Source organism: Phasianus colchicus, chromosome 5 (assembly GCF_987193195.1).
Source record: "Phasianus colchicus chromosome 5, bPhaCol1.hap1.1, whole genome shotgun sequence".
NCBI classification, from domain to species: domain Eukaryota; kingdom Metazoa; phylum Chordata; class Aves; order Galliformes; family Phasianidae; genus Phasianus; species Phasianus colchicus.
Genome location: NC_143440.1, coordinates 59,921,567 through 59,948,771, shown reverse-complemented (window position 1 = coordinate 59,948,771; position 27,205 = coordinate 59,921,567). Strand labels below are relative to the sequence as shown.

Here is a 27,205-nt window from a genome sequence, read left to right as displayed (position 1 = left end):
GCTGTTTAACTTACATGTTACAATTAAGATTTTTACTTCCTGATGTGATTCACTGCAGGGACTGTGGATTCAGAAAATTTTCAAGGGCAAAAAGACTCAAGTCAGAGGAGCAAGAAGGTAGAAAAGGAGGTCTGCTTCCCAGTTTTTTATTTTCAAGTTGCATTTAAAAGAATGACAAAAGCAAGTCTTGCTTCCATCATCATACAGCAATTGGAAGTAAGAAGATATTTGCTGCGGGGCATTGGCAAAAGGCCCCTAACTCAGGGGAAGATGACTTCAAGGAGTTATTAGGGGGAGGGAAATAAAAAGTGAAGCACTTGGAAGCCAACAGGAAAATTGTGCTTGGAGCGCAGTTTCTGTTTGTTTGGATTTGATGTTTAAAAACATCAGCTCAAAATTCATGTCATTAGTGCAGAGAAGTATTTTACAGTGAGAGCTAAGAGAGTAATAATCATATTTAATGTCATTTGTCATGGGACTGCATATAGCCTCTCAACCTGCTCTACCTAAAATGAAGTGTCTTTTGCTAGACAGAGCCAGCTGTTCCCTGGACGCTGGACAAGGCTGCTTTCTGCTTTGTAGATTTTTGCTCTATTGCATTTGCAGGTGCCTCATATTTAGTCACAGACTGCAAATAATCAGAACTTATCTGAATAAAATTTTCCTGACTCTTCTGCCTGAATGCTCTCACTGTCTGCTCCCAGCCAAACTGCCTTTCCAGTTCTTTCCCCGACGTCTCTGCATAGTTCATTGCTCTCATTCCACCACTGGGGCATGTCAGTGTTGTTCAGTGCCTTTCCCCTGCCTGTATGCTTCTGTGCAGGCCAGTGGCACTCAGGTGGTGACACGGGGAGTCCTGATGCGTGGGGAGGGGAGGTCACCACGCTTTCCCTCTTGGGTTTTGAGATGTCCCTACGAAAAGCACAGTTATTAAGTCTGGATTTGACAGCACGTGGCTGTGGAGGTTCTCTTTCCTATTCATTTAGAAGGTGGTTTTGCTGATGTACTATCAGAGAACAACTGCCACAGTGGTTGCTCTGGGGCACTGGATTTTGGCTAGCTTAGCCTTGGTGAAGGAAAAGCACATGGCAGCACACTCAGGGATGTGCTGTTCCTAACATGTGGCATGTTGGCCAGCATTGCATATTCCTGAAATTATACACAGGAAAACCTATCATTTGAGTCAGGATAGACAGAGGCATGACTACAATCAGCTGTCTGCGTTGGACGGAGATGGGAACATACAGCACGTGTTCATCAGTGTGTTGCACACTTACTGCAAAACACTTGGGTTTTGTTCTCCTGCCACTAAAGGTTGGGTATTAGGAAAAAAATCGGATTGGATATTGGGAAAAAAATTATCTTCCAAAGAGCAGTGCTGCAGTGGCACAGCTGCCCAGCAGTGGTGGGGTCACCATCCCTGGAGGTGTTCCAGAGCCGTGGAGATGTGGCACTGAAGGATGTGGGCAGTGGGCATGGTGGGGTAGGATGGGGTTGGGCTTGGGGATCTGGGAGATCTTTTCCAACCTGAATGATTCTATGGTTCTATGATTCTATGATTACAATTCCTTTCCACTCCCAGCTGTTGCTATCAGCAGGGGTTTAGCTGAAGAGCTCCGTGCTGCACTGCCTGGACTGTCCCCTGCTCAGCAATATTTCCCAAGATATGTAGTAGTGGGATCTGCAGCAGGACAACCAAGACAATCACTCAAAGCTGCCCTATGGTGGTCCCACGCACAGATGCCCAGGTCTGTCTGTCTGTCTGTCTGTATGGCCCCCTCTCCAGCAGGCTGTGGTGCACAGGGGCACAGCCCCATGGGAAGCAGGTGGCCAGGGCTCTGTGTGTGCCATCCATCAACAGTGTGCTTAGGCCTATGGATGCTAGACCTTCCATTTCCCCACCTCTGTATTTAGGAAACAGAAAAGGTAGTTCCAGTGAAACGAACCAGTTACCCTTGTACTTTCAGAGTTAGGACTTTGTCATTTTAAAGACTGCTTAAAACCGAGTTTACTGGAGTTGTATAAATCTTTGCTTTAAATCCACTGTAAATACGTTACAGAATCTGCTAAATGTGCATTAAAATATTTTGCTTCAGATATGCCTATGTCCAACCTTTTGGTTTCTAAGAGCTTTAATCAGTAATCTTCAAGTAGGAAGTTATTCATCTTTATTGCCAGGCAGTTCTCAGTGGTGGTCGTGGCAACAATCTTTTCATTGCTTCTGTGTTTAGTTGTTCTTTGACATGATAGAAGTCAGCTGCAGTTCAATGAGCTCACTATTTGTGCAACTTAATTGCTTGCTTCCTTTAATATGTACTCAATTTTTCCTTTTATGAGCAGGGTTGTTGGAAAAATTAAGCTTAAGGATATAGCTATCCACTGTTAATTAACCTCCTTCCCAAACACATTAGTAAAATAGGTCAAATGACTGTTGAGTGTTAAGTGTACCATTACTAAGGTATTTCTCAGCTGGAAAGTGAACCATGTATTGGATAAGACAGGAGTTTCCAAAGGAGCTTCAAGGACTTAGGTGTCCGTATCGCCCTGAAATTCAATTAGATCTGCGTGCCTAATTCCCTTAAGCTGGATTTTACAAAAGCTCTTAGGAGTGTGTGCTAAGGAGTTTTGATTTGGTGCACGTTTAGGGCATACTTGTTTAAAAATAGACAGAACCTGCTTTCTTTGTTGCTGTTTATTTAATTAAGCTTAATCTTTGGTTGCAATGGGACGTGTGATCCACGCATGCATGTGTGTGTGTGTGTGCATGCATTTAAAGCAGCAGGCAGAAAGAGGGAATCAGCTTTCTCATAGGTATCTCTGCTTTGCATTAATAAAGATACTGCATCTGTTTGTTCCTTCGAGAATGACTAACATGATTATTCATACTGCTAATTCCTAGAATAGCTCTGATATGTGAGCATGTATAAATAGTTCTGATGAGTATAAAATATGCTCGGTGAGGGAACTGATCTATCAAAACAGCTTTATGCAGTGATAGTGTGATTTCTCTCCATGTCGGGGGTATATTTGGATGGAAAAATTGCTGCAATTGCAGTGGTGAGAGCTCACTTGGAATTTCGCCAGTTTATCCCCAAAATTGTATATTCTTTTAAAAATCATATTTAGAAATGTGAGTTCAGTTGGAAAGTTCTTCATTAGGAAAAAAAAAAAAAAAAGAGTATTTTACAAAGGGATGGATAAGGCTCTAAAGAATGGAAGCTGGAAGAATTCCCACTGGGAGATAAAGGCTGTGTTTTGTTATGATTACATCTCCCAATCGCAGTTCCCAGGCTAAGTTGGGAGACTTCTTCTAGAAGCCAGTGGGACTTCCCATATGTGTAAGCTCTCCTCATCCAAATATTATGGTGTGTTACCGTAGCGGCCAACCGAGATCAGAGTTCTGTACGCCAGGCATGATCCACACATGCAGGAGGCAATCCATGCCTCAGAGAACAGATGGAGAGGAATGACTTATTGTGGTCTGTTTCATAGAGAAGGCACGGAGGATTGCTTCCCTTCAAACAGTTTTATCCTGGCAGGGTTTCCTGGTGAGATGCCCCAGAAAGGGCCTAGAACTGCTGCAGTGCCATAGCGAAACCCTCCAGACTGAGGGTGAATCATAGCATCATAGCATCACCAAGGTTGGAAAAGACCTCTGAGATCATCCAGTCCAACCATCCACCTATCACCAATATTTCCCCACCAAACCACGTCCCTCAGTACAACATCTAAATGGTTCTCAAACCCTTCCAGGTTGGTTAGGGTTAGCATGCAGCTAACCTAACCCATCTCCTTGAGCAGCCCATTCCAGCACCTTAACACTCTTTTGGAGAAGAAATTTTTCCTAACATCCAACTTGAATCTCCCCTGGAGCAACCTGAGGCCATTCCCTCTAGTTCTACTGCTAATATGTCCTTTACATCACGAGATCTGGATTGTTTTCCCCTGCTCTTATAAGGTAGCTTTGTTAAGGGCTCCGTTACTACAAGGAAGTGAAATATAAGTATATAGTGGTGGAAGCTGGGCTCTTGGTTTGAAATGGCTTCCCAGTTGGCCAAAGCCAGGGGCAGTGGAAAACTTCTGGCTTCCAGACTGCAAGCTGAAGCTGCACAGTACACTGCCTCTTTCTTTTATAGATCAGAATTCTGTAAGAAGGACATAAGGTGGGTGTAAATGACATTTCTGCCAAAACTCAAGGCCCCTTTAGCCACTGGGAGCAGTATAATGGGGCCTATAATAAAAGCGAATTAAGTCCTTATTTAGAGAGATGCATTGAAATTGCTGATATGCTGCCAATGTGTTGCAAGCTTCAGGAAATCGCATTTGTTCCATGTGGCCAAAACCCACAGAGAAGCTCCATGAAGCACTTAATTTTTTAGTATGGCTGTAAATAATGCGGTGGAGAATTAATACAGAAGTCCAATGAACAACTTCAAGGCAGGCTGCTGACGGTGTTTCTTCCTTTGCAGCCGCTGGTGCTGAGCTTCAGGACGTGGATCTGTGGTTGTCCTCAAGACGATTGCACCTGCTGATTTGCAGAGGGTGTGAAGCAGCTGAGAAGCTTCTGGGGGACAGCCTGGGGCGCTGAAAACATCTGCAGAGGCACCTCTGTTATCAGGTACGGTGAGCTGATATCAGATCACGGTTCACATGCTGCAGCTTGCAGCAGCACAGCAGCCTATTTGTAGATCTTGGGACAGCAGGCCAAGAAGTGCAGGAGTTACTCCCCTGCTTTTATATTTTCCTGGGGAGGAAAATGGTCTGAAGATTCCTGAGCTGGAGAAAAGCACTTGGTTGTGTCCATGTCATGGTGCTTGCTTTGGGCACAGCATAAGGCCCAAGTGCTCCGAGCTCTTCAGTCTGGTGAACTGAAATGATGGGACTGGAGTGCCTCGAGGACCACTGGCATGAGAGGTTTTGCCTGTGGCCATGAGAGCTGGTAACTGCAGTGGGGATGGGCAGGTTGACAAGCCCTTCTCAGGTTGGATATTAGGAAAGATTTAGTCTCTGAAAGAGTGGTGCTGCAGTGGCACAGCTGCCCAGCAGTGGTGGAGTCACCATCCCTGGAGGTGTTCCAGAGCCGTGGAGATGTGGCACTGAGGGATGTGGGCAGTGGGCATGGTGGGGTGGGCTGACATTGGGCTTGGGGATCTCAGAGGTCTTCTCCAACCTGAATGATTCGATCACTCTGCAGCAGAATGGCTGGGATTCGTGTGGCAGACCAGAAGGTGGCACTGCGGATACTGCGATGGAGAGGTCCCAGTGCTCCCGGCCAGAGGGGAACGTGGGGAAGTGCTGCAGTAACGGGACTCTGGGTAAACCAGGCTACGTGGATGGATTCTGAGAGCTTAAAACAAGAAGCGTGAATGGGCAAAGCAGGAGTCTGGATGTGGATAATGTGAGGATACAGGAAACGTCCTGATGTTTAATCTTCCACTAGAAATATTGTCATTGTATTAGCTGCAGAATCAAGCTGTGCAAAATGTTGAAATGTGCAATTTTATTGCAAGCTGCCAAAGCAAAAGAGCTTGGCAGGTTTACAGGGCAAGCGATGAAGAGGGGTTCTTGGCTTTGGCAGGGCATTACAGAAGACTTGGTCGTTTTGAGCTGGAAATGGACAAGTCTTTGCTGCTCAGCCTCCTGCAGCTCACTTGGCTGTGCTGGGCTGGGCCAACTGCTCCTGCCTCTTGCATTTCCTTCTGTCAGCAAATACTCAGCTTTTTGTCAATGAGTGGCCAGTAGCAAGGGACAAACTGATAGACTGCTAAGAGATCAGGCTGATGTCGGAAGGACGGAGCAGGTGAGCAATTTGCTGTCTGCATTCTATTAATACCAATCCTAGCTCTGTGTTGTGTGCCTGGCTTCTTTACACTGAGACTCCATGTATATTTTGAAGAGGATTTTGTGCTCAGCTCAGAGGCAACCCTCCTAAAGACAGTTGGATTGGAAATGACTCTGTAGGGCAGTGGGCGATTCATCATCCCATTGACTTATCCCTCCCCCAGAGTTTCTCTGAAGTTTCCTGTCAGAGCTCACGCGCCCTGAGGAAAAGTGCTTATTCTTTCTTCATACCTTCACTCTTCAGTAGCTACTTGTGCTGCTGTCCTGGGGTCTCGGAGAAAGCGGAGCTGTGCTTGCTTTTGGCTCTGCTTAGCTCCACTCTGCCATGTGCCTGCATGGGGATGCTTAGGGCTTGCAGCCTGATAGGGACAGCTGGATAAAGTAGAGCAGGTTTTCATTCTGCCACCCTGCCACGGATGGTAGCTGCCAGCTCAAGCACAATAATAAGGTGTCAGGGGAGACCTTATCGCTCTCTCCAGCTCCCTGAAAGAAGTGGTAGCAAGGTGGGGGTTGAGGGTCAGTCTCTGCTCCCAGGTAACAGTGATAGGATGAGAGGTGATGGTCTCAAGTTGTGTCAGGAGAGGTTCAGGTTGAACATGAGGAAACATTTATTTTCTGAATGAGTGCTGCAGTGGCACAGCTGCCCAGAAGTGGTGGGGTCACCATCCCTGGAGGTGTTCCAGAGCCGTGGAGATGTGGCACTGAGGGATGTGGGCAGTGGACATAGTGGGATGGGCTGGGGTTGGGCTTGGGGATCTCGGAGGTCTTTTCCAACCTGAATGATTCTGTAAATCTGTGGGGAGAATAGATGCGCAGGCTAGAAGCAGAAGATACATAAAAGCTGGGCAATCAAGGGCATGAAGATAAATGTTGTGACCTGGTGACATCAGCCCTCCATTGTGAAATAGTGCTGTGATGCAAAGGGGAAATAATCCAGGCTCTTTTCTCCATGTGAAGAATGGGTGGCTTCAGTGTGACCAGGCATAGGTGGTGTCACACTCTGGATTGGCAGGGAAGGATTTTTTTAGTTGTGGGGGGGTGAGGATTGCACTTGCAGGTTACAGCAAACCCGTTCCTACAGAAAGGCAGATGTGAGTCAGCCGCCCTGCAAAGCCAGGCCCCGTCTCTCCCCTCTCAGTCCCAGTGAGGACCGAGGCAGGGAAGGCCCCGCGCGGCTCCGAAGGGCCCGTGTTTCCTGTCTCCTCACTTCTGGCAGGTTTTGTCTGCAGACACTGGCTTCAGTACCCCGTAATTACATTTTCACATTTTTTAATATAGTAACACACGGCTGGGCTTGTGGTAGAGAGCCAAGCGATGTCTTTGGGCCATGAGGACTATAAATAACCCAGGGGATCATTTTATTTGGTTATGGAAGGAAGAAGCGCCTTCTTCAGAAGTTACTGTACAAACACAGCTTTGGAGCAAATAAAGAAGGGCTCTTGTTTTCTATGCATTAGGGAGATACCCATGGATTCAGCAAAACTGCCTGAAAGTCAAAAATGCTTTGAACTATGTTTCTCTACAGAGGGCCTTCACATACTGTCAAGCTGTCCAAATTATAGCTTTGTTTTCATCTTACTTGTGGCAATTATTGTACTTTTGTTAAAAATACCATTCTGTGTCAATTCTAAGCTCTCGGTAGCAAGGACTGTCTTAAAATAAAGGCACATACAGTGCCAGGCTCAGTAGGCATCGTCTGTGCTGGAGGCCTTGAGGCACAAACCTACAGCAAATGACTGCTTTGTGTCACAAGGTACAACTTTTCAGGCCTGGATCTTGGCATTAGAAGTCTTCAAACCCATGGTTCCTCCTTTCCCTCTGTGCTGCGCACTGTGGCTCACTGGTGGGAGCCGTATCGTCTTGTGCTCTGCTCTAAAGCAATCTCTCATGCTTGCTTTCCAGCACATATCTCCCCTCTGCATGGCACCCTGCTTCCCAAATCCAGGATCAACAGGAACGTGTATTGTGTAGCTTTAGCTCTGCTTTGGATGAAAGTTCCTGTGAGCTGGTAAGCGGGCTGAGCAATGGATCTGCTAGGAGCACTGGGTGGAACCTTTCCCAACATAAAGGAAGATGCTTGGAGGGATTACAGAAGGTATATTGGGCACCTTGAGTACTGTGTCCAGTTTTGGGCCCCTCGCTGCAAGGAAGACATTGAGGCCCTGGAGTGTGTTCAAAGAAGGGCGGCAAAGCTGGTGAGGGGTCTGGAGCACAGGGCTGATGAGGAGCAGCAGAAGGAGCTGGGATTGTTCAGTCTGGAGAAGAGGAGGCTCAGGGGAGACCTTATTGCTCTCCACAACTACCTGAAGGGAGGCTGTAGCGAGCTGGGGGTCAGCCTCTTCTCTCGTGTAACTGGTGATAGAACTATAGGGAATGGCTTCAAGCTGCGCCAGGGGAGATTTAGGCTGGACGTTAGGAAATACTACTTTTCTGAAAGAGTGGTCAGGCACTGGGATGGGCTGCCCAGGGAGGTGGTGGAGTCACTGATCCTGGAGGTGTTCAAGGAACATTTGGATGTTGTGTTGAGGGATATGGTTTAGCGAGAACCATTGGTGATAGGTGGATGGTTGGACTGGATGATGTTATAGGTCTTTTCCAACCTTGGTGATTCTGTGATTCTATGTGATTCTGTGGTACCTGCAGAGGTTATAAACCAGAGAGAGCTTTCAGTTTGCCATGGACCAAGATGACTGGTAAGCCTACGTATTTGTTAGCATTTATGATAATAGTATCACCAGATATAACGGGGCCTTTCCCACTCCCATTTTGTGGATACAAAATGCAAGCAAAGTGTACTCTGAACCTAATAACAAAGCAGGTGAAGAGTGTTTACTGCAGGCTGCCCAGAGAGGCTGTGGATGCCCCGTCCATCCCTGGAGGTGTTCAAGGCCAGGTTGGATGGGGCCCTGGGCAGCCTGGGCTGCTGTGACATGTGGAGGTTGGTGGCCCTGCGTGTGGTGGGGTTGGAGCTTCGTGATCCTTAAGTCCCTTCCAACCCAGGCCATTCTGTCATTCTGTGACTTTCTCATTTCCTTTTGGAGAATGCTTTCTCCTGCATGTGATCCAACTCTTTGCAGGGCCAGAGCTTTCATTCATAGCGTGTGTGCAAACTGCTGCTTTTCCGGAGGGAAGGCGTTGGTCACACCATGGCATCACTACAGAGAGCCAACAGTTGCATGATTGAACTCAATTAATGATGCTGCCAGCTCATTCCTAATATTTCTCTAGATAGTCAGCAGTGCACTGAATCTGATGATGTTTCTGTCTTGATGTGGCACATTGACAGCAGCGGTGTCCATCGCGAGGAACAACAACAGATGAAGCAGTGGGGTGCTCTGTCATGATGGGGCAGCTCCTGGAAAAAGCTCCCATTGTTTCCATGGCCATATCGAGGGAGGCCTACACAAGGCCCTCTTGATTAGACAAACTGGCAGCAGAACAGCAAGTTCTTGTTAACCATACATGCCAAAAGGCCCTAACACAAACAATCCCCATTATAAATTAGGCCTTTTACAAACAATATTTCAAGAAACTACTTGTCCGTTTTCCATGCCATTATGCATTTTTAGGATGATTACATGTTTCTGCTGGATAATGGCCTTTTGCCAAGGGCAAAATGGAGTTTCAATAGGACTCATTATGAAGTGAAAAGTTTTTCTATTCCTACCCCCTGGAAGGAAAAAGCCACTCGCAGATAAAGCTTGTGATATAATTACTTGCTTTAGATAACCAGTGACATTACTTCCCAAATGATAAGTACTTGTTTTTATCCTTTCTTAATCTCACAGGCCCCTTGTAGCCTTTTAATAGGAAGCGGTGGCAGCTGTGAAGGCCACTTGATCACTGGGGTCTGAGCAGAGCACAGTGCTGCCCTGCTGATAAAAGTCCTGCTATCAGGATCACTATGAGGGGAGAAAGTGCTGTCTGCAAGGGCAGATCCTGCCAGGCAACTTTTCAGCACGCTGCTAAATAATTAGGTTCCATGACAAACCGTTCCCTCCTCCCTGTTTGCTATAAAGAGCTACAGCCTGACCCTCTCTTGAATTAAGACGTGCTGTTCCCATTGGTGAAGGAATGTGAAATGCAGGGCTTTCAAACCTGGGATGTTAGGGTTTGATCCTGCCCGAGGCTGAAGGGCACAGTGGGGTTCAAACCCTGGGCTCCCGTTGCTGTGCACAGGAGCTCAGCAGTGCTTGATGTCACAGAGGAGTTACACAGCAGCTTTGTGACCAGGACCCTGGCAAAGGCAGGGTTTTCCTTGGGAACTGAAAGAAAAGGGGAAGCTTGCAGTTAAAGCCCTGAGCTGAGCTCAGTTCCCTCAGTCTCCTCAGATCTGATCAGTTTCTCACTGCCCTCTGTTTCCCATTTGAAAAATATGGCTGGAAATGATTCTTTCCTTTTGGTTCTTAAGATATAGGAGCTTAAAATAAAAAACTTTGTCTCTATACAGAGTAACCAGATCAACAGGCTTTCCCCATCTTCGTTAAGCTGTTGAGATGTTACTGTACCAGAAATCTATTTCTCTGATATATGGCTCCTGTGACCAGCGTTGTTTATAAAGATGCCCGTCACTCTCCATTACATGCTTCCCCCATTGTTATTGCAGGAATTCCATCAGAAGGGCAAAAAATAACTCGCTGACTGTGAGAACAAAGGCCCTGATTCATGACAATTCATTTTGAGATGGCAAAAGCAATTTATTATACCCATGTAGCAGTTACGGTCAAGTTACTGATTCCAGGATTTTATTGCTATTATTTGGAAGATGAGCCATTTACACTTTTATGGTCTGAGGCCTGAAGATACTTTAGGAACGCTAATTAGAGCTTTTTGCACTCCTTGAAGGGAGGAAGATTTTATTGTGCAGGATTAGCTCACGCTCGCTAGAAGGAGGGTAGGGGATTAAGTTGCTTGCCTGGGTAACAGTGACAAGTCTGCTGTAACAGCTAAGGAATTTGGGGACTCCCTGTTGGCTCTGTTGCCTGCTTCACCCCCCTTAACTTGTTGAAGGAGCCCCAGTTATCATCACAGCTCTAGGCTCCCTTGGAAGAGCAGAGGAAATGGAGAGCTGAGAGGGGTGGCTGGGGAAAGCAGCTTCTGCTGGGTGGGCATGGGAGACTGAGCGAGACATGGCAGAGTGAGAAAGGAAGGAGCAGCCCCAGGATTCAGGCACTGAGATGCATTCCTGATGCTGCTGTAGTGGTCCTGTGTGAGGTCAGAGGCATTCACCCACCTCTCAGCTGGAAACCCTAAAGGCAGTGTGTTCTACTGGATGTTTATCTGAGCTCTATCTGTGTGTGCTTCAAACTGGGTCCGTGAAAAATGCTGTAAAATTCAAAGTTCTTTGTAATATCCTGCCATGGAATGCTGTTGACCTGCGGTGATGCTGTCCTCTCCATTTTCTTCTCAAGAGGTGAATAAGTCTATTTGCCCCCACCACAGGGGAGACAGGGACACAAAAAGCTCATGTGGCATTAGGGAGTTGGGTCAGAGAAAAGGAAGAATATGATAGTCTGAAAGATGAGCATACGCTTATGTGTATTTGGGAAAATAATGGAGATAAAAACATAAACGAGTATAAAAAAACATGCAGACGTTTTGGATTGCGAAGGACAGTTCTCTTGTCCTATGGGTAAGGACAGCACAAGTTCTGGGGCACTGAGCTGGCAGTCCCACTGGGCTGCTGTAAACAGGGACATATGCACTCAGGTGTTGCCACCTCTTGTTGGCAGATTGAAGCACTGAGTGCCAGCGGTGGCACACAAGGTTGGCAGATCACGTTTTCACAAAGCCCCTGTGAAAGCAAACACACATTAATGTGTTAAACACATTAGTCATCAGGCATTTAATTACCTCTTTTCACCTAGGACTCAGATGACCTCTAATAAACAATATCTGTGTTCAGAAGAATGGGCACGAATTGAAACAAGCACTGAGAAGGTCTGATGGCAAGTGACTTCTTCCCTAAGGTCATGCAGGAAGTCTGCAGCAGAAACCTGCTCTGCCATAAACCCAAAGCCATTCCTTCCTGCTAGGAACGCACTTCAGCCTGAGTGATTGTGCTTGTGTACCAGGCTGCATTCACAAGGACAGGTGAAAAGGAGGAAATCCTTTTGGAGTCCTGGGGACTCCATTGCCTGCCCTTGAGATGATGGGAGGACTCCTTGTCTTCGGTGAACTTGGTGTGGGGCCACGGTGAGGCTGTCCTGCAGAGCTTGTGGGGAAACTGCAGGCCAGAAGAAGGGTGGCTGGAAAATTTACTGAGATAGTGGGAAAGAAGGAGAGAAGGAGAAGTTGCACTGTTGGGGTGGAAATCAGCGCTCCCTGTTCTGACTGCTGTCCCATGGTCATTGCAGCCACACACTTCTGACCCAAGCTGTTGACTGGGGGTCTGTCCTGCTTCACCAAACAGTGAACCACGTAGAAACTCTGACCCAGAACTTCTGTGGGGGACACCTGCACTGTGGAAAGAAAGAAGAGAGTCCAAAAGAATGCTCCAGGTATGTAGATCATAGAATCATAGAATATCCCATGTTGGAAGGGACCCATAAGGATCAACGAGTCCAATTCCTGGGATATTGTACTGAAACTGAAAAGACTGTGGCGTTCTTTCCCAATTAGTCTCCTGAGCTGGACGGTAGAAGGAAAAAAGGATATTATTAGAAAAACAAGTTTTGCTGGAGAGAGGGCAAGAAAAACTCAATAGGAAACAGATTGCTTGAAGGCATTTGAATTCTCTGCCCATTTTTGGTGGCAAAATTACCTAAAGGATGTTGACAAACCAGGAAAAGCTTAGGAAACCAAATAAAGAACAAGGCCTGATAACCAGCAAGATCCCCTCAGACCCTGCATGCCTCAGAATGGGCATTCCAGTGAAATCACCACATTTCCAAACTGCTGGTTTTAGTGTTAATCTTCTGAAGCTGTTTTTAAACAAGGTCTGCAGCAGCTTATGTAGCCAGCTGAGCAGATGATGTGAATAAAAGAAATGAGCCACAGATCAAAAAAGTCAACATAGCTGGGCTTTTAATTTTACCTCTTCGTCTTTTCCCCAGATGTGGTTGTGGGAAGGTATCAGCCAAGAAATTGCAGGTGGCATGGTTATCTTGCTATTTACTGTGCGATGCTGCTGCTACCAGCTATTCAATAATAGGAAATGACTAATGATGTGGTGGAAATTATGAACCAGGATTAATAAAACTTGAAAAGGAACAGTCTGGTCTGTTTGATCCTCTGAAGAGGAAGTCTGTCTGTGTACAAGTCTTTTCCCTGAGGTGATGTTCTTATTAGTCTGATCTGAGTAGGGAGCAGAAGGAATGGAGCTTGGAAGTGGCTTAAAAAGAAGACAGTAAAAGAGGACATGAAGTATTGTTGAAAAACATCCCTGGGTGAGACAGGCTCCTTTCTAATGCTGCCTTGCAGGAGGGTGCTGGTAAGTCAGAGGAAGGCAGGCCAAGTCTGTATGTCACTTGCAAGTGAAAAGGAATTTCTTGGAGAGTTGCATTTGACTTGGGTCAGATTCTGCTGCTCCTTCTTCTGCCAAATCCTCCTTGGGTTGTTTTGCTTGGTGAAGGACTAGAGTGCTTGGCTGCTTGCAGTGCTGCTCAGCCTCGTGAACAGGAGGTGCCAGCTTCTGAGTGCCGCAGCGGTGACACGGGTAATGCCTGGGTGGATAGCTGGAGGCAGACTGCATCCACAGAGCTGGAAAAACAGAAAAGTGTGCTTAAAGTTCAGGCTCAAGAAGGGGCCTTTGCCCTAACCCTATCCCCAGCATCTAAAATCTGCAAGTCTGTGGCTGACAGGGCAACATGGGGCTGCAGAACTGCAGAGCTGTGCAGGTTGTACCGCTGGTGATATAACAGAGCTCTTGCACGGATGCTGGAGAAGCTGGCCTTCTCTTAGCTCCTTCCATTTCCCTGAAAGGAAGCTTGAGGTTTCTTTCTGTTGTCCCTGTGGACTGGGACAACATTATCTGTTTGCACATTCCCACAGCTGCATTGGTGAGGCTCTGCTGATGTCCTGTGCTCTACCGGAGGCAGGTCGGGGTTGTAGCACTTGGTCTTTTCCCATAGAACCATAGTTGATTCAGTAGGGTATTGAGTAATGATGTCCACTGGCCTGTAATATCTGATAATGTGTGAAGGAAATGTCCTTTGGGTCCTCCTGAAACAGTGCTGTGTGTTTGGTTGAGGTTGCAGAGATCTGAGGTCACTGTGACCCTGTCTAGTCCCATGTTTCTACCAAAAATGGCATCAGAATTTGGCAATCTTGAATCCTCCTCTTTTTTTTTTTTCCTTTAGTTGTTCTTTTATTTGGTTTGCTGCTGTTGGAACCTGTTTGGGGAGGGAAACGTCGTCAGATGGCCTCTAGCTTGGTATATGAAATTGTGGGCAAAGTCTGCGCCTCTCACTTAGACCTGCTGAGCTCAGGGTTGTGCTGGATTGAACTGGAGAGAGGGGCTCCCCTCTAATCAGCACAAGGCAGGAGAGGAATTAGGATGGAGGACGTGACTCTGCATGGCCCTCTGCCCAGACCCAATGCAGATGTTCTGGTATGGGGCTTGATTTCTGCTCTCCTTTTTCCCAAGGTTTGTGTGGTGTATGAAATGAGCTTCAGGCTTCTATCTGTCATTAAAGCGGTTCATTGCTTTTTGATATTTTCGGTGGCAAGTTCATCAGGTTCATTAAATTAGTGTGAATCAGCTGGATTCACTCTGATCTCATTTATAGCAGCTGAAGTTCTGACTTTGGTTTCATGTGGGTCATCTCTCTAGACAGAATGGTTGTTGCCTGGTACTTCTGAAGGAATTAACATCCGATTGAACTCCATGTATGCAGAGAGGACAAGGCACCCATCAAATCTTGGTGTTGCATCTCAAGTAAGTGGGTGAGCCATTACTAATGGCAGTGTGTGAGCTGGGGCCCAGGGGGAGCATAATTCCCTGGGTGCTTTTTGAGAAGCCTCCTCTGCCATCTCTTCTGTCATCTCCTAGTTCTTTCCCTAATGCCAACATTCATTTTCTCCCTCCTCCCCTGATTTCCTCTGACTTTTTCAAATAATTTCTAATTCAAAGTGAAACTCAGCTATGCAACTTTATAAATATAAATCGTAAGGGGCTGACCCTGTCCTTACCTCTGAGCTGGTATTTTTAAAAGCCCTATTGTTTCCCGCTGCTTTAGAAGGTTAAAAGTCCAATCTCATTACAAATGCAGTGCATATGTTGTTGTTTAGTATTCTATTGGTGCGTTACCTAAAACTACTCAGCCAGTCATGTCTCCTATGGCCCATGTCTCACGTCATCGTGCGAGTGGATTGCAGGCACTGGTCTTTTTAAAAGCATTAAATCCTGGTTCCTGCTTTGTAATACCTGAGGATCTTCCTTCTGTCTTTTTGGTATCATAAAGCATTTTCACTCTCCGCTTGGGCAATACAAAGAAACATTCAGGGCTTGAAATCCCATAATCAGCTTTGATCATGCTGCTTTTGGGAAAGTAAGGACAGATGACTTTGTCTTGGTGGAATGTTCCTCCCTGCGAATGCTTTTGAAGTATTTTTTTCCCTCTTGATTTAAACCAACCCACTTTCTGGTGCTGTTCTCTTATTCATAAGCTATGCACCAAGTTGCTCTTTTCCTCATTGTGCCTGGAAGATTTTTTTGTATCTGCTAAGGTGAAAAGAAATCTATCAAATAATTGGGTCAAATTGAATTTTCAGTGTCACACAAACATTTTTCTAATTGATAGAGTCACCAAGGTTGAAAGACCTCCAAGCTCATCCAGTCCAACCATCTATCTACCACCAATGTTTTGCTACTAAGCTGCATCCCTTAGTACAGCATCTAACTACTTATTGAACACCTCCAGGGATGATGACTCAGTCACCTCCCTGGACAGCCCGTACCAATGCCTGACCACTCTTTTGGAGAAGAAATTTTCCCAAATATCACATTATTCTTAATGTTGAGTTCTTGATTATCAGAAGATGGCTTCTGTTCAGAATGGATCTGGTCCTGTCATGCCAAAGTGCCAATTCTATTTAGGCAGGTACATTTGAAATGCGCTGGAGGAGGTTCAGTTTGGATATTAGGAAGCTTTTATACTCAGAAAGAGTGCTGATCATTGGCACAGCTGCCCAGCAGTGGTGGGGTCACCATCCCTGGAGGCGTTCCAGAGCCATGGAGATGTGGCACTGAGGGATGTGGGCAGTGGGCATGGTGGGGTGGGCTGGGGTTGGACTTGGGGATCTTGGAGGTCTTTTCCAACCTGGATGATTCTATAAGTCTACTATAAATGGTCCCCCAGATGAAAGTAAATGATCAGTCTTTGATTGTGTGGGACTAATTGCTGCTTAGTGTAATCTGTAAAGAATGAATACAACGTCCTGACACCATCAGTATTGATACTTGGCTACAGGAGGTCAAGCCCAAGTGTGTTTCTGTGTTGAGTAGCTCTTATCTCAAAAAGTGATGATAAATGTGAGGTATCTTTCATTTGATAACAATAGAAATAGCATCTTTACTACTTCATCTACAAAAGCTCAGTGGTAATTCTCTCTGTACACTTTCCATAGAATAGAAATATTTGCAGAGCAGTGTCCATACTTTGCAGAAACAGATGCTCAAGCTATTTGTTTTTCTTCTTTTTGCTCTGAGCTAGATGAATATAATGTTCTCTTGTGTTGTAAAAGGTTGTTTTTGTATCTCACAGTCACGTTTCGGTATCAGCAAATATTTTAGATGTGAGTTAAGAGAGGTACCCCACTGACAGAAGAAGGCTGGCTGGACTTGTAGCATCACATCGTAAATTCCCTCTTCTGCTATGAAAGTGCAATAAAATACATGGCACGGCAGATTTACAATGACAGTGCTGTTGCTGTGTTAAAGCAACTATTTCATCTCTTTGTTTTAAAACACAGTTTTTACTGTACTACACACAATGAGTACTTCCTCCAAGAAACAATGCCTACAAGCCTCAGATTAATATGCATATGATCTCATAATGACTCTTTGTCAGCTTGTTACACCGCTATCTCCCTGCTGCTAGTAAATTCCAGGAGTTAAATTTTATATGCAAATGTTTTATTTCAATATTTATTTCATCATTATATTCAGCTTATCACAAGCCTGGTAGTGCCCCCACCCAGTTACATCAGCCCTGGAAAAACTGAGTTCAAGATGTCTTTTATAGTCTTACTGCAGCATTATATTTGCAAGCCTGACCACACACATCTAGCGAGCTTCCCAGCTAGCCACAGCCCGATCGTGTTGGGTGGTGCAGGTGGGCAGGGTTGTGCCTGAATGAGGAGCTTTATGAACACAGCTTGGTTGCGTAGGACAGTGGTGGCATGGGACGGGGTGTCTTCTGTCTCTAGATGGCTGGGCATCTGCACGTGCCTTGTCCAGGTGTATCAGTGCTTACCTTCTCATTTTTGCTGTTGGGTTCTGTCTTGCCATCTCAGCTTTCCCATTGCAACTTTTAATATTAATCCAACTTTATGGCCTCTTTCCCACTGTTAGATTGTTGTAGAGGTGTCAGAGTTTGTCTAAGGGTGCTGCAGATCCTGAATCAGCAAAGCATTTAATGTATGTCTGTTACAGTCCTGTGACCATTATAGAACCACTAAGGTTGGAAAAGACCACTGAAATCATCAAGTCCAGCCATCAACCCCTCACCACCATCATCCTGCAAACTGCAGCTGCTTGTTTCTGGAGGAGTGAAGGAAAGAAGAGAGGTACTCATGATTCTACCTATGTCATATTGAGCAAATAAATCCTTGACGCTGGAGGACCTTTGCTAGGGGTCTGTAGATAAATATTGCCATGTTAGGTATTGGTAGATTTTCTTCTGCTTGTTGTTTTCTTTTGTTTGTGTGTGTGTAATTAGAAAAGTGTGACTTACAATGGGAGATTTAATGGGGAATTCTACATGCAATTAAGCAGTTGTTAATAACACCAATACATAGGTGAGAATTTCAAGGCTTAAAATGGGAGCAGGAGGGTTTAGTTATGATGCTGTTTCCATATGTATGGAGTGTGAATATATTTTATTCAAGTCACAGTGGATTAAAAAGATCTGCTGAATTTTCTTATAGCGTGCTCACTGGGTATATACAAGCTAACCTCCTGTACATTTTTTTGTCTCATAGGATGTTCAAACACTTTCTTTAAGGAGCCTCTTCCACTGATTACTGGAGACATATCCCATGATTTTTATGATTGACTTTACTTTCTTGATTTGTACTTACGTTAATGCTTCAGTATGATGGCAATGATAAAATTTAGGTGTATGTCTCCATGTTTCCCAAAGGTACAGGGACACACTGACATGGCCTGGAGTAATGGAAAGTCCACGTCTCTCAGAATTGCATCAAAATAGCTGCGAAGACGTGCATTTCATTATTTACAAAACATTTTTTTCATATCATTTTGATGTAAAACAAATTTTGTATTTTCATTTCTTCTGTGGTTGCAGCACATTGCAGTGTCATGGAACGCATCTGCTCCAGAGCTGTCAGAGTTGGGGCAGTTCTAACACAGGGGGGCTGAAATCTCATGCATGTGATAAATTGATGCAAAAAGCAAACAAGTCATATAAGCCAAGGCACTGATAACCAGGAGCACTGGGCCAGGACTAAGTATATGGAAATATTGCAATGATACCTGCTTTTAAATCTTAGGTGTTTTTTTTTTTTTTTTTCTAATCCTTAAGAGACCATGGGGAAGTTGTAGCTATAGCACTGTGTCTGCAGGTTAGCAGAATCCTGGCTCTCTGTGAAGCCATCAGAGCAAGCCATAAAGGAACATCAATGAAAATCAGAGTCAGAATGGTTTCCACTGTTACTCCAAGTGACCAGGAAGGCTCGGCCAACCGGTGGTTTAGGATTAACACGTGCATCAACTCACATGGACAATTCCAGTCAAGCCAGGAACTGTCTTTTCTATGGTCACAAGGAAACAATGCAAGTCACCTGGCATTTTTTTCCCAAATTGCAGAGTTTCCTTTCTTCTGGAAAACTTCACATTTGCAAAGCAGCACGTTTACAGTGGATTCCCACATCAGAAGCAGTGACATCAGTGATTCCTCTTGCAGCTTCCCATCAGCACCCCAGGGACAGGGCTGGGCTTCCTCTGGTCGCATGCACTGAGCTCTGGGGACAGCAGGTGCTGTAATACACTGCAGTGCTGCTGCTCTTGCCGGGCATTAAAGGCAGCAAACGTTGTAGGTGTTCCACAATGCTCAGCCAATGCCAGCACCTGATCGCTCTTTACTTCTCAGTGATAATTAACGTCTTGTTGGCCAGTGGCAGCAGAAAGCAGTGACTGCATACTCTTTCTATTCCTGCACGCTCAGTGCTGATGAGCCTAATCCAGGTGATTTGGGGGTATGGATTATCTGAGGTTTTATTCCTAAGGGGGTGAGCTGTTGGCAGTAGCCTTTTGGGTGAGTCAAGCTAAATATGATTTCTGCTGTTTTTAAGCTTGCTCAGATGTTCCTCTCAGGATATGCAGTGACACACTTTGCATGGTTCCTGGAAATTGAAGCTGCTTTCACAATGCTTTTAGGCTTGTTTAGGGTTCAACAGACAACATATTGAAGCTGTTTGATTTAATGCACAGTGATTTCACAAGCTGTTAACTGGTTAAGGAAAATTTCCCATTTAGCTTCTTGCTGGTCTTTTAGGTGTTGCTCAATCAGTTTACCTGTTAGATTTTGAGGTGGCCAGTAGTCAGTTCTCTGATCATTCAGGTGTGGCTTGGCTATATATTAAGATGATTATTAAGATGATATGGATGAGAATATGCTACTGACAAACTGTAGGAAATAGCTTGTGTTCCCCTGCAAGGACTAGAACTCTCACGAATCTATGACTGTTTTATGACTTTCCCAAGGAGACACCTCTCACCACGGAGACATTAAAGGTTTGTTGCAAAGATGGTTGGAACTGATCCCGTTGAGGTTGTCTGGGTGGAAAGTATGTGTGTGAGTTTATGCATCCTCACACACCCTTTGTTTCTCTTCCATGCAGCCAGGAAGCAGATTCATCTCCCACCATGTATATTCATCAGGTGTTTTATGACCCCAGGTCCTACTCAAGGAAACATCCAACTTAGCTTGATGGAAGATTTACCCAAGTAGTGGTGTCATTAATAGCACCCATGATAAAAGTGGAGCATCACCCACTGTGATTGTATGGAGCATTGCATGATAGCTGGGTTGTCCGTAAAATGGACACAAAATTAACTACAGCTGCACAATAGGTGATTAAACTAGTTTTCTCATGCTGTAACTGAGTTAGCCCTCTTTAATACTCATTTAAGAATTCTTTCTCTTTTATAGGACTGTAATATGCATGAGCCCATTCCTTTCCACCCTTCCTATTGCTCTACAGCAACGTCCTGTTTAATACCCTACTTTTATTTCTTATTACTTCTTGCAGTCGATCTCCTCTCTTCATCCTGTGTCCTGGGAAGCTTAGCCAAGCACAGGGGAACGTCTTGAGGGGAAGTAGTGGAAAAGGAGCAGAACCACACCAAAGTTGTTACACTGGTCCCATAGGACAAGTAAGTTTCCCAGAGAACGATTGGCACAGAACAGATTACCTTCGTTCCATTTCTGTCTTCGTACCTTGGAACCTGCCTATATGGAGGTCACATGGGATGAGATGATGTCATTTCTTCAGTCTCCCTAGGTTCTTTTGTGGCACAAGGGGACATTCTTACGCAGCTTCCACGAATCTGGTCTGTAATCTATATAAACCTGGGAAATCTGAGGGATGAGGATTTCTTGCATACGTGCTTGGCTCTGGTAACCATTTCAAGAACTCTTCTTGACAGAGGGGAGAAAAGCTGTGTAGCTCAGCCTAAGTCCACCTGGCTGAGCTGTCTGGCGTCTGGGAGTTCCTAAAATGTGAGCAACATCCCAAACTTCACATAAGCAGTGGTTGTAAACAAAAGTTTACAAAGAAATGAAATGCAGTTGTATCACCATTGCCAACGTACATCGTTCAAAGCTCATGAATTTGTCACCCCAAGAACAAAGCCAGAGCACTTTGGGCTCTGTTCCCATTGGTTAGCATGTAAAGTCCCAAGGAATGGGTGTGATTCACTAAGCTGATCAGCAAAATACTGAAAAAGGAAGAGAATTTCACTGTGTAGTGGAATTGCTCCTGATGGGGCTCACAGCCTGTGTTTTGACTTGTCTACATGAGGAAATGATATGGTATATGATATACAAGAGAAAATGATGACTTAGATAATTCTGTGATATAGAACTTATCATATCCCAAAGCAAATCATTCCAATGGTTAACTGTTCACACTGCTAAAAATGCACCTTTTGCTTTTTAGCCTTTGGAATCAATCTTTTAGGGTTTTCTCCGCAACTGTGAGGTTTTAAGACCTGTTTTAATTTTTAATGAGACTGGAATTCTTACATAATAGCAAGCTGCTGGGACATGGGGTAGGAAGAAAGCGTTCAATAATACAAGGCCAGCAATAGAAAGGATAGATTTGGAAGGAGTGCTGAACTACCTACTATTCCATAGGAGAGGGCCATGGCGGAGTTGTATTGCTTTTACCAGCAGATGACTAAAGGCAGTTTTCTGGAAAACAAATGCATCCTGATCAAAGAGACTCCTGTCTAGTGAAACGGAACAGATTGAAAATATATTTATCCATTTAAATATTGCTAAGCTCCTCTTGGTCCCTGCTGAGCAGACGCCGCCTATCCCGTCCACCTCTAATCTGAGCAGCTCGCTGTGTCTACCAGACCTATTTGCAGCGAGGCTCTTTCAGGAGACAAAGCCCTGCCCTGGGAGGCTGCACGTCTCCGAGGGCTCTTGGAAGGGGAGCAGAATTCCACGTCTGCCTCGGTCCACCCACGCAAACAGGAAGGGGACGGTGCCAGATGATAAGTCCAACTTACCATCCAGGGTAACCAGATGCCAGAGAGGATTGTTTTCATTTCCACGGGATTTCTAATTAAGGGACATGCTTTAACTGTGTTTTCAATGGCTGAACATCCAAATGACAGTTTGATATGAGCAATTTGTCTGGCCAGCTAGATAAATTCATAGCAAAGCGAAAGGATTTTCCGTTAGAAATGGGTGCACATCCTTCGCTGTGAGTCGGATCAAACATTCCTGTAACTGAAGAATCCCCTTTATGTAACAGCTTATTTTAACCTTCATTTGCAGTTTTAATGATCAGAGTCTCTCCTGATTTGTCCCCAGTCATGGACTCTGCCAAGTGCTTGGTTTTTGGTTTTGTTTTTGTTTTTTTCTGAAGTTCTCATTCTTGTTCCAATTTGATGAATGAAGGGAAATGTGCATTCCCATTTCTGCTGTCCCACCCAGACCTCATGAGCAGTAGCATTGTCTGACCGGCTCCTGGGGGAATTTGCTACCTGCATAGCTGCTGGCTGGGCTGTTGCAGCTGCATTTCTTTAGAAGCTTTATTTTTTAGAGATGTGACCCACAGCCTTGGGAACAGGTAGAGTGAGGAAAGGTGCTGGTGGCTTTCTGCCTGAGGAATTGAAGTGCAATGTGATTAGGCTGTTAGCTGCCCTTTGTTTCTGCAATATTGGAAATCCATCCAGTCATGCCAGATGTTGCTTTGGTTAAGGACACGCTGCCTTTTATCGTACTCACAGAAATAATTTAAAACCGTGCTCATGATATGCACAGCTAGCAGGCGTGATGTGGGCAAATGTTAAGTGGATTTGTTCCTGTATGAAACTGTCCTGATAACTTTGAGGGGTTAAGCTAGAAAGGCTTTGATAATTTAGTTCAGGTTGTTGGGAACTGAGCTTTGAAGGTTACGTGATTGCATGTTCTCCCTTCTCCCATCATCACGTGGCACCATTCGAAACATGTCTGAGTGGAGAATACAGTTATTTTTGGTACTGTCCCAGAAACTTATCAGGTGAAATGCAATTAATGAATCAAGAGCTTAAAAATATCTGCCCAGAAGCAGCAGGTACTCTTCTGGTGACTGAGTACAAGAATTTCATTCAGAAGAATGATGTACAAAAAACTTTTGTTACCTCATCTCTTCACGGATTATATTTCTCTTACTTCCAGGGATGTTTTATTTTCGCTCTTCCCTTTAAAATACGCCTGCACCTTGGCAAATCAGAGGACAGGAAAATCTCAATTTGCATGACCTCAGTGAAGATTTAGCTGAAATCCTTGTAGGGTTTGCCTGCCTCAGGTCTTCCCATAGCACAGGCAGCCCATGTGGTGCTGGAGGGAGGCTGAGAGCAGGAGCAGAGACGCCAGAAAATGCAGAGAATCCATGATTTAAATTCATGATGGACCAGAATGAATGCAAAGGATGAGGGAAAGAAAAGAAGGGAACAGGGAGTCTTCCAAAGTTATGTCTGAAGCAGTATGGTGGGGGTGCCCAACAGGACTTGCAAGCAGATGGGGGCTGATAAGCCCAAGGAGACTGGGATAGAGCCTGCTGGCTGGTAAAGGATGCAGGTAGCTGGGTGGGAGCAGTGGTAATGGGAATGTATGGGATGGAAACAGTCCTCAGTGGTAGAGGAGGGAATTGTAGTAGACCAAGTGCAGAGAAGGAAGCAGGGACAAATTGCACCGGGGAGATTCAGGAAATAATTCTTCTCTAAAGAGTGGTCAGACACTGGAACGGGCAGCACAGGGAGGTGGAGAGTCACCGTCCCTGGAGGTGCTCAAGAAACATTCAGATGTTGTGCTGAGGGATGTGGCTTAGTGGGAAATATTGATGGTAGGTGGACAGTTGCACTGGATGATCTTAGAGGTGGTCTTCAACCTCGGTGATTGTATGACAGATAACCAGTGTGTGTGGAAGAGATGCATAAATGGGACACAGTGCTGTAAGGAGGAGTACCAGGGTCATGTGTGGAACCAGGAGCTCAAGATAGCTGCACAAATGGTGATTTTCAAAGCGGGTCAGTTTGAAAGGGAGGCTGAAGGAGCCTGACTGTAGGACAGCAGTGGAAAGAGCATAGATTCATTTGAAGGGGAAGGGACCTTGAAAGATCATCTAGTCCACAGTTTCTCTCCAAGCTGCAGCCAGAGACATGACATCCCACCACTTTGAGTTCCTCACCACCTCTGCCACTTCTGCTGTCCATGACAGAGAATGTCTAAGGCCAGTTGAGGAAAAAAATGGGCTGATCATAGAAGAAAGGCGTGTACGTCATTGCCTGCACTCTGAGGACTTAAGGCGTGGGCCATCTTAGGCTGTGCATTCTCCAAGTGTGGAATGATTGAATTTGCAACTGTACTAATGTTTCTCTGAATGTAGTCATGATAAATAGTGCAGAGCAATGGGTTAAGAAGATGGAGAAGGATTATACTGTTCAGAAGGGAACAGCTTTAGCAGATAGCTAATAAGAGATAACAGAAGTGGAGAGCACAAGGCTAATGCATCATGGCTGAAATACCCACGTTTATTAATAAAGCCAACAGGGAAGGACTGTCTCTGTGTTCTTATTTTCTGTGTGTTTGATAGTCCCCAAAGACATCAAGGCTCCAGTGCTGGGCACTGAGAACTTCTACAGGAAGATGGTATTTGCATTAAGAGGCTCAGTTCAAACAGACAGGGCAGACACAGAGTGGGAGAGGAGCAAGAGCGCTGAGAGGTAAAGCAGGTGGCAATGGTTAGCAGCAGAGCTGATGGCTGGACTGCTGAATCCCAGGGCACTGATGTATCTGTTAAACTGTACTGTTTGCACTCGTACTGAAGCCAAAAGGAGGTCTGAGTAAATGCTCAAGGCTAAAAGCGCTATGGGATGTCTGCCTCAGCAACCAGAATCTGAAATGGGCTGATTTTGCTTTTTTAAAGGAAAAAAGCAAATGAATCTGTTCCTATTCCGAGTGGTCCTGCTGCCACCATAGCACACGATGAGCACTGTGTTACAAAAGGAGAAATCCCATTAAAATCAGAAGGGCTGCAGCCCTGAGCCCTGGAGGGAGATGCAGATGTACTGAAAGCTGTTTGTATTGGCTGTATTTTATATGGCTGAGAAACATGCAGGTTAACGGTGCTTTCAGCATTTTCACAGGGCATAGGAATGTCCTCCACACTTTTCATGACAGGTTAAATAAGTTGTTAATTACTAGTCCTGAAGATTTGTATAATGCAGTGTTGGGGCAGCAAGAAGAGAAGCTTTGATTCCAGAGTAGGTGAGGGCAGTTCTACCAGGAAACACACCAGCTTTGTGTTCCTAGAGTCCTAGGGCATCGATTCACCCAATATTGGTGTGCTCAAATTCCGTACTAGATTTAGCAGGAATTTATACACGTCTTTTTGTATACAGATCTCAAGTCTTCTTCCCTCCCATCGATAAAGGCAGAGTGCTGATACGCTGTAAGGTTTGTTTCCAGGATTCTGGTGGTCGTTTTCAAGAAGTGAAAGTTTTGAAATCAATTTAAGTGCATTTCCTTGTTTGACTAAAAGCCATAAAGCCATCAGAAGGAGTGAATCTGGATAGTTTTGTCACGACTGAAAAAGTGTAGGGCAGCATATGTTTTAGCTGAGCTTATTTAGGACAGCCTGCTGCTAAAATCAGCCTACGGAATGGTCAAATTTCATTAAAGTAACATTCGGACTATTTGTACTCAATTAAACGTTTATTTTAAATTTCCTCTTGATTTACTGATTCAAATGCATTGTTCATTTTTCACATACCAAGCGCCATTGCTTGGTCTCAAGGGAATTATTGTTACAAATTTAACAACTGTGACATATTAAAAAGCGCATTTAAGGAAGAAATTAAGGGTTGGAAGGATGTGACCAAATGTTTCCGTAGAATTTCGCCAAAATGTCACTGAAATGCCAACGTGATTTTAACAGGAGTTAAAATCAGAACTTTCAGAGCACGTCTTGCCTACCAAAGAGATAAAATAATCCTTGTCTGCATCAGTAGCAGGCATACATCCATTGCACTTGCCAGAAAAACATTTCCTAAGTTTTATTTTCATTTTGGAAACTACTTTTAACTGCTGGGTAATTAAGGTGTTAGCTCTGTGCTGTGCGGCTGATTAGCAAGGAGGAAGTCAATAGCTCAGAGCGTGGAAGCAAAAATGTTCAAATGAGATGCTTCGTGGAGGCACCTGCGTCCCTAATTAATGGCTGGGTGGGAATGTCAGGAACCACTTTTTCAGGAAGTTCTTTGAAAGTCAGACCCCAAACCGCGCAATGAAAGATAGGAAATGGTTTTAAAGTGAGACAGGGCAGGTTTAGGTTGGATATGAGGAGGAAGTTTTTCAGCCAGAGGGTGGTGAGGCACTGGAACAGGTTGCCCAAGGAGGCTGTGGATGCCCCATCCCTGCAGGCATTCAAGGCCAGGCTGGATGTGGCTCTGGGCAGCCTGGGCTGCTGGTTGGCGACCTGCACACAGCAGGGGTTGGAACTGGATGAGCACCGTGGGCCTTTGCAACCCAGGCCATTCCAAGATGCTGTGATTAATTCTGAGAAACATGAGCTTACTGGGAAGGGTGCACGTGCAATTCTGTGGAACTGTGTCCGTGCTTATTTTCCTGTCGTTTCAGTTGCCTCGGTAGGTTATCAGAACAATATTGTTCCAAGGGCTGTGAAAGCCTCTTAGGATGCTCAGGGCACTGGCGCAGGAAAGCCTTGAAGCTGGTACTAAGTGTTCATAGAGTTACAGAATCCTAGAATGGCCTGGGTTGCAAAGGCCCCCAGTGCTGATCCAATTCCAATTCCATTGCTGTGTGCAGGTTGCCAACCAGCAGACCAGGCTGCCCAGAGCCACATCCAGCCTGGCCTTGTTCTCCTGGGCAATTTGAGGAGAAAAGCTGTTTTCTCTGTGTTGTAAACCTTACGTGAGTGATTCACTTTGAGATTTTTAAAGACAGCTCATGGTGGCAATACTGAGGTGCAGGACAGCCACACCGCTGCTTTTTGCAGGCTGGCACAATTGTTGCACACTTTAGAAATAAAGCAAATTGTGCTGCTAATTAGCACTGGTGATGGCATTCCATGAAGATCAGCTCACTAGAAATCTGTATCAGTGTAGATCAATAAAAAAATCTGTTCCTCTTCATGGTTATGATGCTCTTTTTTCTTGCTTCTGTGCCAGCACACAGCCACATCTCAGACATATGCAGCAGCCTGTGTGGGGCAGGAGGGACCAGGGAACAGACCTCAGTGATGGCTGCCTCTCCCACAAGCAGGATGGGGAGCTCTTGCTTCTACACCAGTACATGGAAGATTTTGTTTGTTTAATTCTCCAGCGAGGCTGTTATATGGTATGTCCAGGAAAATATCTTTTTTTTTCCCTCTTTGGTTTGAATCCGTTGATTATTTACAGTTCTGTTAAAAAAGAAAACAAAGTGTATGAAAAATCCAGTGGTTA

General features: G+C 45.1%; 1 long non-coding RNA gene across 10 annotated transcripts in view; it reads left to right on the top strand.

The window, feature by feature from the left end:
• Positions 1–27,205, top strand: part of LOC116234611 (uncharacterized) — a 151,251-nt gene that overhangs the window by 73,103 nt on the left and 50,943 nt on the right. For 7 of the 10 annotated variants that reach the window (XR_016467193.1, XR_016467195.1, XR_016467196.1 and 4 more), the window contains 7 exons: positions 4,470–4,618; positions 5,195–5,800; positions 12,198–12,341; positions 14,615–14,719; positions 17,438–17,571; positions 20,278–20,401; positions 26,930–27,098. This is a non-coding gene — a long non-coding RNA (uncharacterized LOC116234611). Of the gene's footprint in view, positions 1–4,469; positions 4,619–5,194; positions 5,801–10,123; positions 11,255–12,197; positions 12,342–14,614; positions 14,720–17,437; positions 17,572–20,277; positions 20,402–26,929; positions 27,099–27,205 lie in introns of those variants that run through there. The other 3 variants (XR_016467194.1, XR_016467199.1, XR_016467201.1) reach the window with 3 other exon arrangements.